This window comes from Palaemon carinicauda, chromosome 5 (genome assembly GCF_036898095.1).
Source record: "Palaemon carinicauda isolate YSFRI2023 chromosome 5, ASM3689809v2, whole genome shotgun sequence".
Lineage (NCBI taxonomy): Eukaryota > Metazoa > Arthropoda > Malacostraca > Decapoda > Palaemonidae > Palaemon > Palaemon carinicauda.
The window spans coordinates 188,889,811-188,906,826 of NC_090729.1; the positions used below are offsets into that span (position 1 = coordinate 188,889,811).

General features: G+C 36.4%; 1 long non-coding RNA gene across 1 annotated transcript; it reads left to right on the forward strand.

Annotated features, from left to right (window-relative positions):
- The first annotated feature begins 9,967 nt into the window (after positions 1 to 9,967).
- On the forward strand, positions 9,968 to 15,938 carry LOC137640733 (uncharacterized). The gene is made up of 3 exons (XR_011044473.1): positions 9,968 to 10,277; positions 11,790 to 11,956; positions 15,797 to 15,938. It is a non-coding gene; the product is annotated as an uncharacterized lncRNA (long non-coding RNA).
- Positions 15,939 to 17,016: the final 1,078 nt, after the last annotated feature.

The window sequence follows — 17,016 nt, forward strand, 5'->3', positions numbered from 1 at the left end:
TAGGTTACTCACTAGTGAAGGTTTAGTGATTTAGGTTGCGCACTTGTGAAGGTTTAGTGATTTAGGTTGCGCACTTGTGAAGGTTTAGTGATTTAGGTTGCGCACTTGTGAATGTTGTGATTTAGGTTACTTGTGAAGGTTTAGTGATTTAGGTTACTCACTTGTGAAGGTTTAGTGATTTAGGTTGCGTATTTGTGAAGGTTTAGTGATTTAGGTTGCGCACTTGTGAAGGTTTAGTGATTTAGGTTGCGCACTTGTGAAGGTTTAGTGATTTAGGTTGCGCACTTGTGAAGGTTTAGTGATTTTGGTTGCGCACTTGTGAAGGTTTAGTGCGCTTCTGAAGATTTAGTGATTTTGATTGTGCACTTGTGAAGGTTTAGTGATTTAGGTTGCACACTTGTGAATGTTGTGATTTAAGTTACTCACTTGTGAAGGTTTAGTGATTTAGGTTGCGCACTTGTGAAGGTTTAGTGATTTAGGTTGCGCACTTGTGAATGTTGTGATTTAGGTTACTCACTTGTGAAGGTTTAGTGATTTAGGTTACTCACTTGTGAAGGTTTAGTGATTTAGGTTGCGCACTTGTGAAGGTTCAGTGATTTAGGTTGCGTATTTGTGAAGGTTTAGTGATTTAGGTTGCACACTTGTGAAGGTTTAGTGATTTAGGTTGCGCACTTGTGAAGGTTTAGTGATTTAGGTTGCGCACTTGTGAAGGTTTAGTGATTTTGGTTGCGCACTTGTGAAGGTTTAGTGCGCTTCTGAAGATTTAGTGATTTTGATTGTGCACTTGTGAAGGTTTAGTGATTTAGGTTGCGCACTTGTGAATGTTGTGATTTAGGTTACTCACTTGTGAAGGTTTAGTGATTTAGGTTGCGCACTTGTGAAGGTTTAGTGATTTATATTGGGCACTTGTGAAGGTTTAGTGATTTAGGTTCTGTATTTGTGAAGGTTTAGTGATTTAGGTTGCGTATTTGTGAAGGTTTAGTGATTTAGGTTGCGCACTTGTGAAGGTTTAGTGATTTAGGTTGCGCACTTGTGAAGGTTTAGTGATTTAGGTTGCGCACTTGTGAAGGTTTAGTGATTTAGGTTGCGCACTTGTGAAGGTTTAGTGATTTAGGTTGTGCACTTGTGAAGGTTTAGTGATTTATGTTGGGCACTTGTGAAGGTTTAGTGATTTAGGTTGCGCACTTGTGAATGTTGTGATTTAGGTTGCGCACTTGTGAAGGTTTAGTGATTTAGGTTGCGCACTTGTGAAGGTTTAGTGATTTAGGTTGCGCACTTGTGAAGGTTTAGTGATTTAGGTTGCGCACTTGTGAATGTTGTGATTTAGGTTGCGCACTTGTGAATGTTGTGATTTAGGTTGCGCACTTGTGAATGTTGTGATTTAGGTTACTCACTTGTGAAGGTTCAGTGATTTAGGTTGCGCACTTGTGAAGGTTCAGTGATTTAGGTTGCGTATTTATGAAGGTTTAGTGATTTAGGTTGCGCACTTGTGAAGGTTTAGTGATTTAGGTTGCGCACTTGTGAAGGTTTAGTGATTTAGGTTGCGCACTTGTGAAGGTTTAGTGATTTTGGTTGCGCACTTGTGAAGGTTTAGTGCGCTTCTGAAGATTTAGTGATTTTGATTGTGCACTTGTGAAGGTTTAGTGATTTAGGTTGCGCACTTGTGAATGTTATGATTTAGGTTACTCACTTGTGAAGGTATAGTGATTTAGGTTGCGCTCTTGTGAAGGTTTAGTGATTTATGTTGGGCACTTGTGAAGGTTTAGTGATTTATGTTGGGCACTTGTGAAGGGTTAGTGATTTTGGTTGTGCACTTGTGAAGGTTTAGTGATTTAGGTTGTGCACTTGTGAAGGTATAGTGATTTAGGTTGGGCACTTGTGAAGGGTTAGTGATTTAGGTTGGGCACATGTGAAGGTTTAGTGATTTAGGTTGCGCACTTGTGAAAGGTTAGTGATTTTGGTTGTGCACTTGTGAAGAGTTAGTGATTTTGGTTGTGCACTTGTGAAGGTTTAGTGATTTTAGTGGTGCACTTGTTGAAGGTTTGGTGATTTTGGTGGTGCACTTGTGAAGATCAAGTGATTTTGGTTGCGTCCTTGTGAAGGTTGTGATTTTGTACACCTGTGATGGTTTAGTGATTTTTTATGCTCTTGTGAAGGTTTAGTGATTTAGGTTGCGCTCTTGTGAAGGTTTAGTGATTTAGGTAGTGCACTTGCAAAGGTTTAGTGATTTAGGTTGCACACTTGTGAAGGTTTAGTGATTTAGGTTGGGCACTTGTGAAGGTTTAGTGATTTAGGTAGTGCACTTGCAAAGGTTTAGTGATTTAGGTTGCACACTTGTGAAGGTTTAGTGATTTAGGTTGGGTACTTGTGAAGGTTTAGTGATTTAGGTTGGGCACTTGTGAAGGATTAGTGATTTAGGTTGGGTACTTGTGAAGGTTTAGTGATTTAGGTTGGGCACTTGTGAAGGTTTAGTGATTTTGGTTGCATCCTTGTGAAGGTTATGATTTTGGTTGCGCACTTGTGATGGTTGTCATTTTGTGCACCTGTGATGGTTTAGTGATTTTTTTTATGCTCTTGTGAAGGTTTATTGATTTAGGTTGGGCACTTGTGAAGGTTTAGTGATTTAGGTTGGGCTCTTGTGAAGGTTTAGTGATTTAGGTTGGGCACTTGTGAAGGTTTAGTGATTTAGGTTGCGCACTTGTGAAGGTTTAGTGATTTGGGTTGCATACTTGTGAAGGTTTAGTGATTTAGGTTGCGCACTTGTGAAGGTTTAGTGATTTAGGTTGCGCACTTGTGAAGGTTTAGTGATTTTGGTTGCGCACTTGTGAAGGTTTAGTGTGCTTCTGAAGATTTAGTGATTTAGGTTGCGCACTTGTGAATGTCTAGTGATTTAGGTTGCGCACTTGTGAATGTCTAGTGATTTAGGTTGCGCACTTGTGAATGTCTAGTGATTTAGGTTGCGCACTTGTGAATGTTTTGTGATTTAGGTTGCGCACTTGTGAATGTTTAGTCATTTAGGTTGCGCACTTGTGAATGTTTAGTGATTTAGGTTGCGCACTTGTGAAGGTTTAGTGATTTAGGTTGCGCACTTGTGAAGGTTTAGTGATTTAGGTCGCGCACTTGTGAAGGTTTAGTGATTTAGGTCGCGCACTTGTGAAGGTTTAGTGATTTAGGTCGCGCACTTGTGAAGGTTTAGTGATTTAGGTCGCGCACTTGTGAAGGTTTAGTGATTTAGGTCGCGCACTTGTGAAGGTTTAGTGATTTAGGTCGCGCACTTGTGAAGGTTTAGTGATTTAGGTCGCGCACTTGTGAAGGTTTAGTGATTTAGGTCGCGCACTTGTGAAGGTTTAGTGATTTAGGTTGCGCACTTGTGAAGGTTTTGTGATTTAGGTTGCGCACTTGTGAAGGTTTAGTGATTCAGGTTGCATATTTGTGAAGGTTTAGTGATTTTGGTTGTGCTATTGTGAAGGTTTGGTGATTTTGTTTGCGCCCTTGGGAAGTTTGTGATTTTGGTTGCGTACATGTGAAGGTTTGAGGATTTTTATTGCATACATGAGGGTTTAGTGATTTTTGTTGTGCACATATGAAGGTTGTGTTTTTTGTGCACATGTGAAGGTTTATTGAATTTTGTTGCGTACATGTGAAGGTTTATTGAATTTTGTTACGCACCTGTGAAGGTTGTGATTTTTTTTGCCCATATGTTAAGGTATAGCCATTTTGGATGTGCACTTCTGAAGGTTTAGTGATTTAGGTTGTGCCCTTATGAAAGTTAAGTGATTTAGGCTGCTCACTTGTGAAACTTTAGCGATTCGGGTTGCGTTATTGTGAAGGTTTAGTGATTTAGGTGCCGCACTTGTGAAGGTAGTGATTCGGGTTGCATACTTGTGAAGGTTTAGTGATATAGGTTGCGCACTTGTGAAGGTTTAGTGATATAGGTTGCGCACTTGTGAAGGTTTAGTGATTCGGGTTGCATACTAGTGAAGGTTTAGTGAATCGGATTGCATACTTGTGAAGGTTTGATTTTTGTTGTGTACATATAAAGGTTTAGGGTTTTTTTGTGCACATGTGAAGGTTTATTGAATTTTGTTGAGCACATGTTAAGGTTTATTGAATTTTGTTACGCACATGTGAAGGTTTAGTGTTTTTTTTTGTGCACATTTGAAGGTATAGACATTTTGGCTGTGCACTTGTGAAGGTTTAGTGATTTAAGTTGCGCACTTGTGAAGGTTTAGTGATTTAAGTTGCGCACTTGTGAAGGTTTAGTGATTTAGACTTGTGAAAGTTTAGGGATTTAGGTTGTGCACTTGTGAAGGTTTAGTAATTTAGGTTGCGCACTTATGAAAGTTTAGTGATCTAGGTTACGCACTTGTGAAGGTTTAATGATTTTAGGTTGCGCACTAGTGAAGGTTTAGTGATTTAGGTTGCGCACTTGTGAATGTTGTGATTTAGGTTGCGCACTTGTGAATGTTGTGATTTAGGTTACTCACTTGTGAAGGTTTAGTGATTTAGGTTACTCACTTGTGAAGGTTTAGTGATTTAGGTTGCCCACTTGTGAAGGTTTAGTGATTTAGGTTGCGCACTTGTGAAGGTTTAGTGATTTAGGTTACTCACTTGTGAAGGTTTAGTGATTTAGGTTGCGCACTTGTGAAGGTTTAGTGATTTAGGTTGCGCACTTGTGAAGGTTTAGTGATTTTGATTGCGCACTTGTGATGGTTGTCATTTTGTGCACCTGTGATGGTTTAGTGATTTTTTTTTATGCTCTTGTGAAGGTTTATTGATTTAGGTTGGGCACTTGTGAAGGTTTAGTGATTTAGGTTGGGCTCTTGTGAAGGTTTAGTGATTTAGGTTGGGCACTTGTGAAGGTTTAGTGATTTAGGTTGCGCACTTGTGAAGGTTTAGTGATTCGGGTTGCATACTTGTGAAGGTTTAGTGATTTAGGTTGCACACTTGTGAAGGTTTAGTGATTTAGGTTGCGCACTTGTGAAGGTTTAGTGATTTAGGTTGCGCACTTGTGAAGGTTTAGTGATTTTGGTTGCGCACTTGTGAAGGTTTAGTGCGCTTCTGAAGATTTAGTGATTTAGGTTGCGCACTTGTGAATGTCTAGTGATTTAGGTTGCGCACTTGTGAATGTCTAGTGATTTAGGTTGCGCACTTGTGAATGTCTAGTGATTTAGGTTGCGCACCTGTGAATGTCTAGTCATTTAGGTTGCGCACTTGTGAATGTTTAGTCATTTAGGTTGCGCACTTGTGAATGTCTAGTCATTTAGGTTGCGCACTTGTGAATGTTTAGTGATTTAGGTTGCGCACTTGTGAAGGTTTAGTGATTTAGGTCGCGCACTTGTGAAGGTTTAGTGATTTAGGTCGCGCACTTGTGAAGGTTTAGTGATTTAGGTCGCGCACTTGTGAAGGTTTAGTGATTTAGGTCGCGCACTTGTGAAGGTTTAGTGATTTAGGTCGCGCACTTGTGAAGGTTTAGTGATTTAGGTCGCGCACTTGTGAAGGTTTAGTGATTTAGGTCGCGCACTTGTGAAGGTTTAGTGATTTAGGTCGCGCACTTGTGAAGGTTTAGTGATTTAGGTCGCGCACTTGTGTAGGTTTAGTGATTTAGGTCGCGCACTTGTGAAGGTTTAGTGATTTAGGTCGCGCACTTGTGAAGGTTTAGTGATTTAGGTCGCGCACTTGTGAAGGTTTAGTGATTTAGGTCGCGCACTTGTGAAGGTTTAGTGATTTAGGTTGCGCACTTGTGAAGGTTTTGTGATTTAGGTTGCGCACTTGTGAAGGTTTTGTGATTTAGGTTGCGCACTTGTGAAGGTTTAGTGATTCAGGTTGCATATTTGTGAAGGTTTAGTGATTTTGGTTGTGCTATTGTGAAGGTTTGGTGATTTTGTTTGCGCCCTTGGGAAGTTTGTGATTTTGGTTGCGTACATGTGAAGGTTTGAGGATTTTTATTGCATACATGAGGGTTTAGTGATTTTTGTTGTGCACATATGAAGGTTGTGTTTTTTGTGCACATGTGAAGGTTTATTGAATTTTGTTGCGTACATGTGAAGGTTTATTGAATTTTGTTACGCACCTGTGAAGGTTGTGATTTTTTTTGCCCATATGTTAAGGTATAGCCATTTTGGATGTGCACTTCTGAAGGTTTAGTGATTTAGGTTGTGCCCTTATGAAAGTTAAGTGATTTAGGCTGCTCACTTGTGAAACTTTAGCGATTCGGGTTGCGTTATTGTGAAGGTTTAGTGATTTAGGTGCCGCACTTGTGAAGGTAGTGATTCGGGTTGCATACTTGTGAAGGTTTAGTGATATAGGTTGCGCACTTGTGAAGGTTTAGTGATATAGGTTGCGCACTTGTGAAGGTTTAGTGATTCGGGTTGCATACTTGTGAAGGTTTAGTGAATCGGATTGCATACTTGTGAAGGTTTGGTGATTTTTGTTGTGTACATATAAAGGTTTAGGGTTTTTTTGTGCACATGTGAAGGTTTATTGAATTTTGTTGAGCACATGTTAAGGTTTATTGAATTTTGTTACGCACATGTGAAGGTTTAGTGATTTTTTTTGTGCACATTTGAAGGTATAGACATTTTGGCTGTGCACTTGTGAAGGTTTAGTGATTTAAGTTGCGCACTTGTGAAGGTTTAGTGATTTAAGTTGCGCACTTGTGAAGGTTTAGTGATTTAAGTTGCGCACTTGTGAAGGTTTAGTGATTTAGGTTGTGCACTTATGAAAGTTCAGTAATTTAGGTTGTGCGCTTGTGAATGGTCGTGATTCTGGGTCCATACTTGTGCAAAGTTGTGATTTTTGGTGCATACTTAAGGTTTACTGATTTTGGTTGTGCACTTGTAAATGTCCAAGTGATTTTGGTTGTGCACTTGTGGTCCAAGTGATTTTGGTTGTGCACTTGTGGTCCAAGTGATTTTGGTTGTGCACTTGTGGTCCAAGTGATTTTGGTTGTGCACTTGTAAATGTCCAAGTGATTTTGGTTGTGCACTTGTAAATGTCCAAGTGATTTTGGTTGTGCACTTGTAAATGTCCAAGTGATTTTGGTTGTGCACTTGTAAATGTCCAAGTGATTTTGGTTGTGCACTTGTAAATGTCCAAGTGATTTTGGTTGTGCACTTGTAAATGTCCAAGTGATTTTGGTTGTGCACTTGTAAATGTCCAAGTGATTTTGGTTGTGCACTTGTAAATGTCCAAGTGATTTTGGTTGTGCACTTGTAAATGTCCAAGTGATTTTGGTTGTGCACTTGTAAATGTCCAAGTGATTTTGGTTGTGCACTTGTAAATGTCCAAGTGATTTTGGTTGTGCACTTGTAAATGCCCAAGTGATTTTGGTTGTGCACTTGTAAATGCCCAAGTGATTTTGGTTGTGCACTTGTAAAGGTAAAGTTATTTTGGCTGTGCATTTGTGAAGGTTACTGATTTTGGTTGTGCACTTACGAAAGTTTAGCGTATTAGGTTGCACACTTGTGAAAGTTTAGTGATTTAGGTTGCGCACTTGTGAAAGTTTAGCAATTTAGGTTACCCACTTATGAAGGTTTAGTAATTTATAGTAATTTAGTTTGCACACTTGTAAAGGTTGAGTCATTTAGGTTGCACAAATGTGAAGGTTTAGTTATTTAGGTTGCGCCCTTGAAGTTTAAGCGATTTGGATTGCATACTTGTGAAGGTCTAGTGAATTAGGTTGCACACTTGTGAAACTTTAGCAATTTTGGTTGTGCACATGTGAAGGTTTAGTGATTCTGGTTGCGTACATATGAGGGTTTAGTAATTTTTGTTGTGCACATTTGAATGTTTAGTGATTTTTGTTGCACACATTTGAAGGTTTCTTGATTTTTGTTGCGCACATGTGAATTATTAGGGATTTTTGTGCACATGTGAAGGTTTAGCCATTTTGGTTTTGCATTTGTGAAGGTTTAGTGATTTAGGTTGTGCCCTTATGTAAGTATAGTAATTTAGGTTGCTCACTTGTGAAGGTTTAGTGATTTTGGGTGTGCACTTGTGAAGGTTTAGTGATTTTGGTTGCGTCCTTGTGAAAGTTTGATTTTGGTTGCGCACTTGTGAAGGTTTAGTGATTTTGTTATGCACCTGTGATGGTTTAGTGATTTTTTATGCTCTTGTGAAGATTGTGATTTTGGTTGCGCACTTGTGAAGGTCTAATGAATTTTGGTTACACTAGTGAAGGCTTAGTGACTTTGGATAAGCACTTGTGAAGGGTTGTGCACTAGTAATTTTAGTGACATTGGTTTCACACTTGTAAAGGTTTAATGATCTTAGTTGCACACTTGTGAAGGTTTGGTGATCTTTGTTGTACACTTGTGAAGGTTTAGTGACATTAGATGTGCACTTGTGAAGGTTTAGTGATCTTGGTTCCACACTTCCGAAGGTTTAGTGACTTTGTGGCCTAAAAGGTTTTTGTACGCAATCTTAGTACTTTTTTTCTTGTTTTTGCTTGAAAGTATTTCAATTTATAAGTATAATATTCTTGCATTTTATGTTTAAGGGCATGTAAAATGTAAATATTGGATATTTTGATTACTAACGTAACTAGAATTCGCTATAAGAAACGGGCGAGTACTGTCTAGTTTGGCATTATGGTGTAATGGGGTCTGAAGCATAACTTGCATATCGGTCTACTAAAATGTGAAGTCTATTTCTCATAAGTTTACTTTTGGGTGATTGAGTTACTGCAATGCGTTGTTTGTATTAGCATTACTGCCAGCTGTTCTGCTTTTGACTTGGTTATTACCAGTTTTTTTAGCCCATTATGCACTTCCAAATATTTGTGCATAAGTTCCCAGATTTTGTTCTACAACTAGTATTTTCCCACCTTCCTCTTCATTACCAGCATGACTATAAGCACATGAAGTCTCCAAAAAGGATGTACAATATATTTGGATGTTGTAATTTCATTTGTTTCCGTACGTTTTGAAAATGCTATCCGTTCCATATTTAGCTATAGCTGCTCGTGTGAAAATTAAAAAAAAACTAAATAATCATCCAAGGGGCTAGTGTGCCCAGATTATGCACCACAACCCAGAACAGTGAGTAGCATGTTAAAACTTGGCGAGCGTAGCGAGCCGCAGCACAGCAAAAATGAAGTGACTTTACTTTAATATCCAGCCAATTACATGAACCATATATTTTTCCAACTGGTTATCTTGTTTATTTTGCATTTCTGACCATTATTATTGCTGCAAATCACTAGGTTGGGCACTCAAATCACCCAAAAACCCACTTCAGTTTCCAACTGGAAACTCTGGAGTGGTTTGCTCCAGAAATCATGGGCAGAAATTCATGAAAAATTAGAAATTAGTAAAAATATATGGTTCATGTATTTGGCTGGAAATTGTAGTATATTTACCCTTTTGAGATTTTAAATTTTAAATTCTTTTCCTACAAAAGAAACAGGTTCCTTGCTCTTTTACCTTTATTTCTTTAGCATTTCCAATAAAGGTAAGAGTTTTGATAACCCACATTTATTCGCTTTTGGGTCATTTGATATTTTCATTTTGATAACACATTTCTTGGATTTTGGGTCACATTTGAGAACATTTAATTTTGATAATACATTTCTTTGATTTTGTCATATTTAAGAATTTTCATTTTGATAACTTACATTTCTTCGGTTTTGGGTCATATTTAAGAATTTTCATTTTGATAACCTACATTTCTTTGATTTTGGGTCATATTAGTTTCATTTTGAAAACCTACATTTCTTCGCTTTTGGGTCATATTTTAAGTTTCATTTTGATAACATATATTTCTTTGATTTTGGGACATATTCAAGAATATAGTTTCATTTTGATAACACTTTTCTTTGATTTTGGGACATATTCAAGAATATAGTTTCATTTTGATAACCTACATTTCTTCGATTTTGTCATATTTAAGAATATCGTTTGTGTTTTAGGTACGTATTAAATTTTTCAAATGTTTTAGTTTTTTACAATATATCTTTTGCTTTTAGGATTAAGGAAACTACAGATCCTGCAACAGCAGGAAGTCATAGGATCATTTTTCTCAGCAAGGTTTGCTGGCTCGAGGAACAATCATAGTCAAGACCCTGTTCTCCACCCGTGAGCGCCTTCGCCTTGGATAGCCAAGGAGTGGAGGGATCCTCTGGATTTATATAACTACAAGTTCTCAATCCGGCACCTGTGTAAATATGCAAATGCATTTCGACTAAATTAATACGCCCTCGACTCGGTGAAGAGAACGCTAAAATTACTAATGGGGCCTGATTACCCTGAATGGGTATCTAATGGCTTTTGCTTAAGGTAAACATTTAATAAGTGACTTTAAATTTCCTAGGACTTCTTTCCGTGGTATTTACATTCCAGGCGAATTTTAGTTGCTTCCGACCTCATTGATATTAATTTATTTAAGGCACAGGTGATATAAACTTAATAACAATAATAAGTAAGCTTAGAAGCTTTGCACCTATCTATAAAGAGATAGTGGCCGCAAACTTATTTTGCGCAGTGAGCAATAAGGAACCAGGGGAACCAGGAACCAGGGACTTTGATTGCTGTGCGTGATACCTTGTTAAATGTAAATACTAATTACTGGAATTTGTAAATAGTTCATTTTTAATACTGGCATATGTATAGTTTTTTTCAGAATTAGTGAGGATGTTATTGTAATGAATGAAGTGAATTTGATGTTAGAAGATTTACCTTTTGAATTTGATGCTAGAAGCTTTACCTTTTGAATTTGATGCTAGAAGCTTTACCTTTTGAATTTGATGCTAGAAGCTTTACCTTTTGAATTTGATGCTAGAAGCTTTACCTTTTGAATTTGATGCTAGAAGCTTTACCTTTTGAATTTGATGCTAGAAGCTTTACCTTTTGAATTTGATGCTAGAAGCTTTACTTTTTGAATTTGATGCTAGAAGCTTTACTTTTTGAATTTGATGCTAGAAGCTTTACTTTTTGAATTTGATGCTAGAAGCTTTACCTTTTGAATTTGATGCTAGAAGCTTTACCTTTTGAATTTGATGCTAGAAGCTTTACCTTTTGAATTTGATGCTAGAAGCTTTACCTTTTGAATTTGATGCTAGAAGCTTTACCTTTTGAATTTGATGCTAGAAGCTTTACCTTTTGAATTTGATGCTAGAAGCTTTACCTTTTGAATTTGATGCTAGAAGCTTTACCTTTTGAATTTGATGCTAGAAGCTTTACCTTTTGAATTTGATGCTAGAAGCTTTACCTTTTGAATTTGATGCTAGAAGCTTTAACTTTTGAATTTGATGCTAGAAGCTTTAACTTTTGAATTTGATGCTAGAAGCTTTACCTTTTGATGTGATGCTAGAAGCTTTACCTTTTGAATTTGATGCTAGAAGCTTTACCTTTTTCCCTAGAAGGATTTTATTATAGTGAATGAACATTTTGAAATTTAATGCTAGAAGTTTTAACTTTCTAAAGTAATTCATTTGGAATTAAAATTAATAAAGTGCCGTTTGTGTTAATTTTATAAATATAACCCTAGCACTTTTAAATGCTGCAATTTTGTCTTTAGTTATTTTGACAGCTTCATACAATAGTAAGGTGTTATCAGTTTTGTCATGCAGTTTAAGTGGGTAAGCAAATAAAGAATTTCTTTAAAAACATTTATTGGGATATATTCAGAATAGGTTGAAGTAGAAATTTAATATTCTAATATTGCTTTTATTACTTAAAGGTAAACATTAAATGATTAGTATGTTCTCGCTGGTTATTCTTTAAATGAATTCTTTTAGTGACAGAATTTGTTTTAAATATTTGCACACTAATGAATTTTCTTATTTTCAGATTTCTAAGGGCCAAAGTGACCGAAGTGTTGAGGAATGAAAGATGAACTCGATGCATATGAACCAGAAAAATCTTTAAAAGGAAGATTTTATTCAGATTAAGTGGAGTAAATATATTATAAGAATATACCTGAAAATTGATCCATGAATTCAAAAACTTCATTCCTGGTAGGAATTCATAGTTATGCAAATATATCTTTTTAAATAAGTCTGTTAAAATTAAACTTTAAACATTATAAGTTAAAATTAGTTTAAATTGCAAACTAAAATTTGACCTGAAGAGTGGGAGTAGTCATACCTGGTGAAAGATGAATTTTTCAAGTTGCATAATCTTTTAAATTACTTTGCCCCAACTTTGAGGCACAGTAATATGAAAATCTAATACACGAGAGACGAAAGCTTAATCAATGAATATTAATTATACAATAGGTAACTTTTTTTAAGTTGATTTTATTCATTTGGTAATTATTATATAAGTGTTTGGCGTTAAGTAATTCTAGGATTTAAAATTAAAGAACTTAAGTCGGATATTTTGGTGATAAATGTAAATGCACCTGGAATCTAAAATCAAATTTTCAACTACATTTTGAGTTTTCCTTTGGACTTGAATTGGTCAAAATTGAGTGTTGACACTGTTTGAGTATCTAGGCTACACAATTGATAGGCGTTTCCCTTCTCGTGTGGTAAGGAACAGTAAAAAAGACACCCTGGATCAATGATTGTAGACGTGCTTATTTGGAGAAGCAGGAAACCCATCGTATTTGACTTGGAATAACCATACTCGGCTTAGAACTTTAACTCGGTTTAGGCTTCAACTGAATAGTAGCTTTTGATCTCATGAAATTAAAGCTCTTTTGATAGACCTTGTTTCTTTTGAATGTGTAGATCCAAATAATATTTTCCTTTTAATAAAGACTGCAGATTTCTTAGCCCTAAAGTTTTGTTGCAACTTAGCAAGAAAATGTTCTTTTAGTACTTGGCGGATTGGTAATACTCCATTATGTATGTAAATGAGTTTGAGGTAGCTAAAATCCAGCTAATTACCTTCCAACTTCCATAACTCTTATCTAAAAGTTTTTTTAAGTCTTTTGGCAAAACTTCTAAAGAGGTTTGAAGGCAATAATCTGTTCCCTAGTTTGCTATAAGGCTTTCGTAAAGGCCTTGGAGCATGTGATGCCAGTCTTACAATCTCCAATATTGTAAAGAGTGACCTTGTTGGTGGTCAGGGAATTCGAATGTTTGGCCTTGGTTTTCGTGCTGCCTTTTGACATTGTTAATAATGAGGCCCATGTCTTCAAACTCAATTGAGAGCGGGTGGCTCTTTTCTTAACATAATTATCTAAGTAATAGTTGTGTGATATCTGGTATTCCTAAGGGCAGTGTTCTTGGGGCCATTACTTTTCATCTTATAAACACATGACATGTGGTTTAGCTTAGAAAACAAGCTTGTTGCATAAGCAGATGATACTTTGCATCAATTCCATCTCCTGAATGTAGATCTGGGGTTGCTGAATCCTTTGTAAATCTAGCTAAAATTAGTGCATGGTGCAATTTATTGTATATGAAAAATCCTAACAAAACTAGTATGATTGTAAGTAGGTAAAGGACAGTGGCTCATCAACATCAGGATCCCATTATTGATGATGTTTCTTTAATTCTGTATGACTTTAAAAATTTTAGTTGTGATTCTGACATCAAATCAACTTTTGAGAAACACAATAGGTCAACTTTTGAGAAACACAATAGGTCTGTCTTTTCTTCAATTACACAAAAAAAAAGGCTTTGAGTCATTTTTTCGCTGATCAATATTCTGTAGTATTTTAATTTTCATTCTACCTTGGTTTGAGTATTTTTCTCCTACCTTGGTTTGAGTATTTTTCTCCTACCTTGGTTTGAGTATTTTTCTCCTGTGGTCTAAAGCTGCTGATTCTAATCTAAATTTGTCGGACGGGAACTTACGGTCTATTAAATTTCTTATTCCTCGTCTAGATCATCTCTGGCACCGTAGTTCAATTAGTTTATGCATGTTGCATAAGATTTTTCATAACTGACATTCCTTTACATTCAGATCTACCAAAACAGTACCATCTTGTTCGTAACACTAGGTATGCAGTCAATTCTATTAGTCTTGCCTTCTCAATCATTAGGCTCAGTACTACAGTCTTCTGTTAAGTTTTGATTATTCCAGGTGTGACCAAGTTGTGGAATGGTCTTCCTAACCAGATAGTTGAATCTGTAGAACTTCAAAAGTTCAAACCTTCACTTAGTTTTTATTGAACAGGTTGACAAGTCCTTTAATAGTTTATACATGAAAGTTTTAATATTCTTACTGTTCCTCAAATATTTTTCAAATTGTTCATTACTTCTCGCATAATTTATAAACTTGTTTCCTTTCTTCTATGAGACATTTTTTCCCAAGTTGGAGATCTTTTAAGCTTACAGCTTACAGCTTCGCTAGTAATAATAATGATAGTGGAATTGAGTGGGGAAGCCTTAAATGGTGAAGGGTTTGTGCATCACCATGTTCAGCAGAGCTGTACTAGTTGAGCCCTCCATACTAGGTTGGTTTACTGTGACCGATCAGACTGTTCCCACTATCACCAATCCGCTCCGGCTAGCGTGGAGATATGAAACTGGCCAAACTCCGGCTTGAATAAGGGATATTGTTGAGGCCTTTGTCCAAAAGTGGACTAGAAAAGGCTAAATTAGTTGGTTATTGTATATTATAGATTTAATTACTTGTAAAGTTGTGAATGTGTATTGCTTGTAAGACTGTGAATGTGCATTGCTTGTAAGATTGTGAATGTTGATTGTAAGATTGTGAATGTTGATTGTAAGATTGTGAATGTTGATTGTAAGATTGTGAATGTGCATTGCTTGTAAGATTGTGAATGTGCATTGCTTGTAAGATTGTGAATGTGCATTGCTTGTAAGATTGTGAATGTGCATTGCTTGTAAGATTGTGAATGTGCATTGCTTGTAAGATTGTGAATGTTGATTGTAAGATTGTGAATGTGTATAGCTTGTAAGACTGTGAATGTGTATAGCTTGTAAGACTCTGAATGTGTATAGCTTGTAAGACAGTGAATGTATATTGCTTGTAAGTCTGTGAATGTGTATTGCTTGTAAGACGGTCAATATGTATTGCTTGTAAGACTGTGAGTGTGTATTGCTTGTAAGACGGTGAATGTGTATTGCTTGTAAGACGGTGAACGTGTATTGCTTGTAAGACGGTGAACGTGTATTGCTTGTAAGACGGTGAACGTGTATTGCTTGTAAGACGGTGAACGTGTATTGCTTGTAAGACGGTGAACGTGTATTGCTTGTAAGACGGTGAACGTGTATTGCTTGTAAGACGGTGAACGTGTATTGCTTGTAAGACGGTGAACGTGTATTGCTTGTAAGACGGTGAACGTGTATTGCTTGCAAGATTGTGAATGTGTATTGCTTGCAAGATTGTGAATGTGTATTGCTTGCAAGATTGTGAATGTGTATTGCTTGTAAGATTGTGAATGTGTATTGCTTGTAAGATTGTGAATGTGTATTGCTTGTAAGACACTGAATGTGTATTGCTTGTAAGACACTGAATGTGTATTGCTTGTAAGACACTGAATGTGTATTGCTTGTAAGACACTGAATGTGTATTGCTTGTAAGACACTGAATGTGTATTGCTTGTAAGACACTGAATGTGTATTGCTTGTAAGACACTGAATGTGTATTGCTTGTAAGACACTGATTGTGTATAGCTTGTAAGACTGTGAATGTGTATTGCTTGCTTGTAAGATTGTGAATGTGTATTGCTTGTAAGATTGTCAATGTGTTGCTTGTAAGACTGAGAATGTGTGTTGCTTGTAAGATTGAGAATGTGTTGCTTGTAAGATTGAGAATGTGTGTTGCTTGTAAGATTGAGAATGTGTGTTGCTTGTAAGACGTGAATGTGTATTGCTTGCTTGTAAGATTGTGAATGTGTATAGCTTGTAAGATGTTGAATATATCTTTTTTTTCAGATTGAAGTATTCAGCTACGTGCAAAAAAAATTGTTGAAACTACGGTTTTCCAATGGGTAGCAAAGTCCTTCAAAAGAAAGCAACAGTGTTACTCCATGCAAATGGGGGAAAAAAGCACGCTAATGGGAGAATTAGAATATCTATTTTGAAAGGTAAGAGAGGAATTGGTAATTTAATGTACTTTTTGTAAAAATTCATATTCTTATTTCCTGATCCAAAGTGAAATATATATTTTTTTCAATACAGTTTTAACAAATATTGCTGGATACTATGGTATAGAGTAGGCCTAATTTTGGCTAAGATAGGCTTAGTCAAGATTTAATATGTACACTACATTCTTTTTATTTCTTCCAGGTGTATTTGGAACTCGTGCTGGCGACTGGAAAATAAGAAAAGTTACCAACAGGGAGAAAGTTAAAATGAAGACAGTAAAACATATTTAGAGAAGTCGAACGAAATGACCAGGAGTAATTATAGAAAATGCTACAAAATACTGTAAATTTCATTAATAAAAGACTGTAGTAAAAATACGTATTAGTTCAATTTTACAGGTTACTGTGGGTCTTTGATATTTGAATATCTCCAGTAGCCCTTTTCCTGATAATACTGTAATTATTTTTTAAATGTAGTTTTCCATCTTAAAACAGTTCTCTTCTGATCTTGCCTTTTAGCAGTCTTTTTTTTCCGTTTTCAAAGCAATAGTTTTATTTTAGTCTTATCTGCTGTACTTCTGCCTATTGCGTTGTCTTCTTTTTAAATGTAATTTTCCATCTTAAAGTTCTCTTCTGATCTAGCCTTTTAGCAGTCTATTTCTTTTTTTCTTATCTCAAAGCAATAGTTTTTAGTCTTATCTGCTGTACTTCTGTCTATTGCATTGTCTTCTGGTCTTTTCATCTTTTTCATACTACCTTTTTCAATGTAGTTTTCTTCTTTTGCTTTTTGTTTTCTTCTGGTCTTCTCATTCCTTCGCTTCCTGATAGTTTCAAGAGTTTGTGGTTTCACAATTGTGAATATTGGTTTTGGTTGGCTTCTTTCACCTGCAGGTTAGGTTGAGAGATTTTGGTTAATGTTCGTACAAGACTGTTCCGATTTGTTATCCTTAGTGTTAACATTTTGGTTGGCTTCTTTCACCTGCGGGTTAGGTTGAGAGATTTTGGTTAACGTTCCTACAAGACTGTTCCGATTTGTTATCTTGAGTGTTAACATTTTGGTTGGCTTCT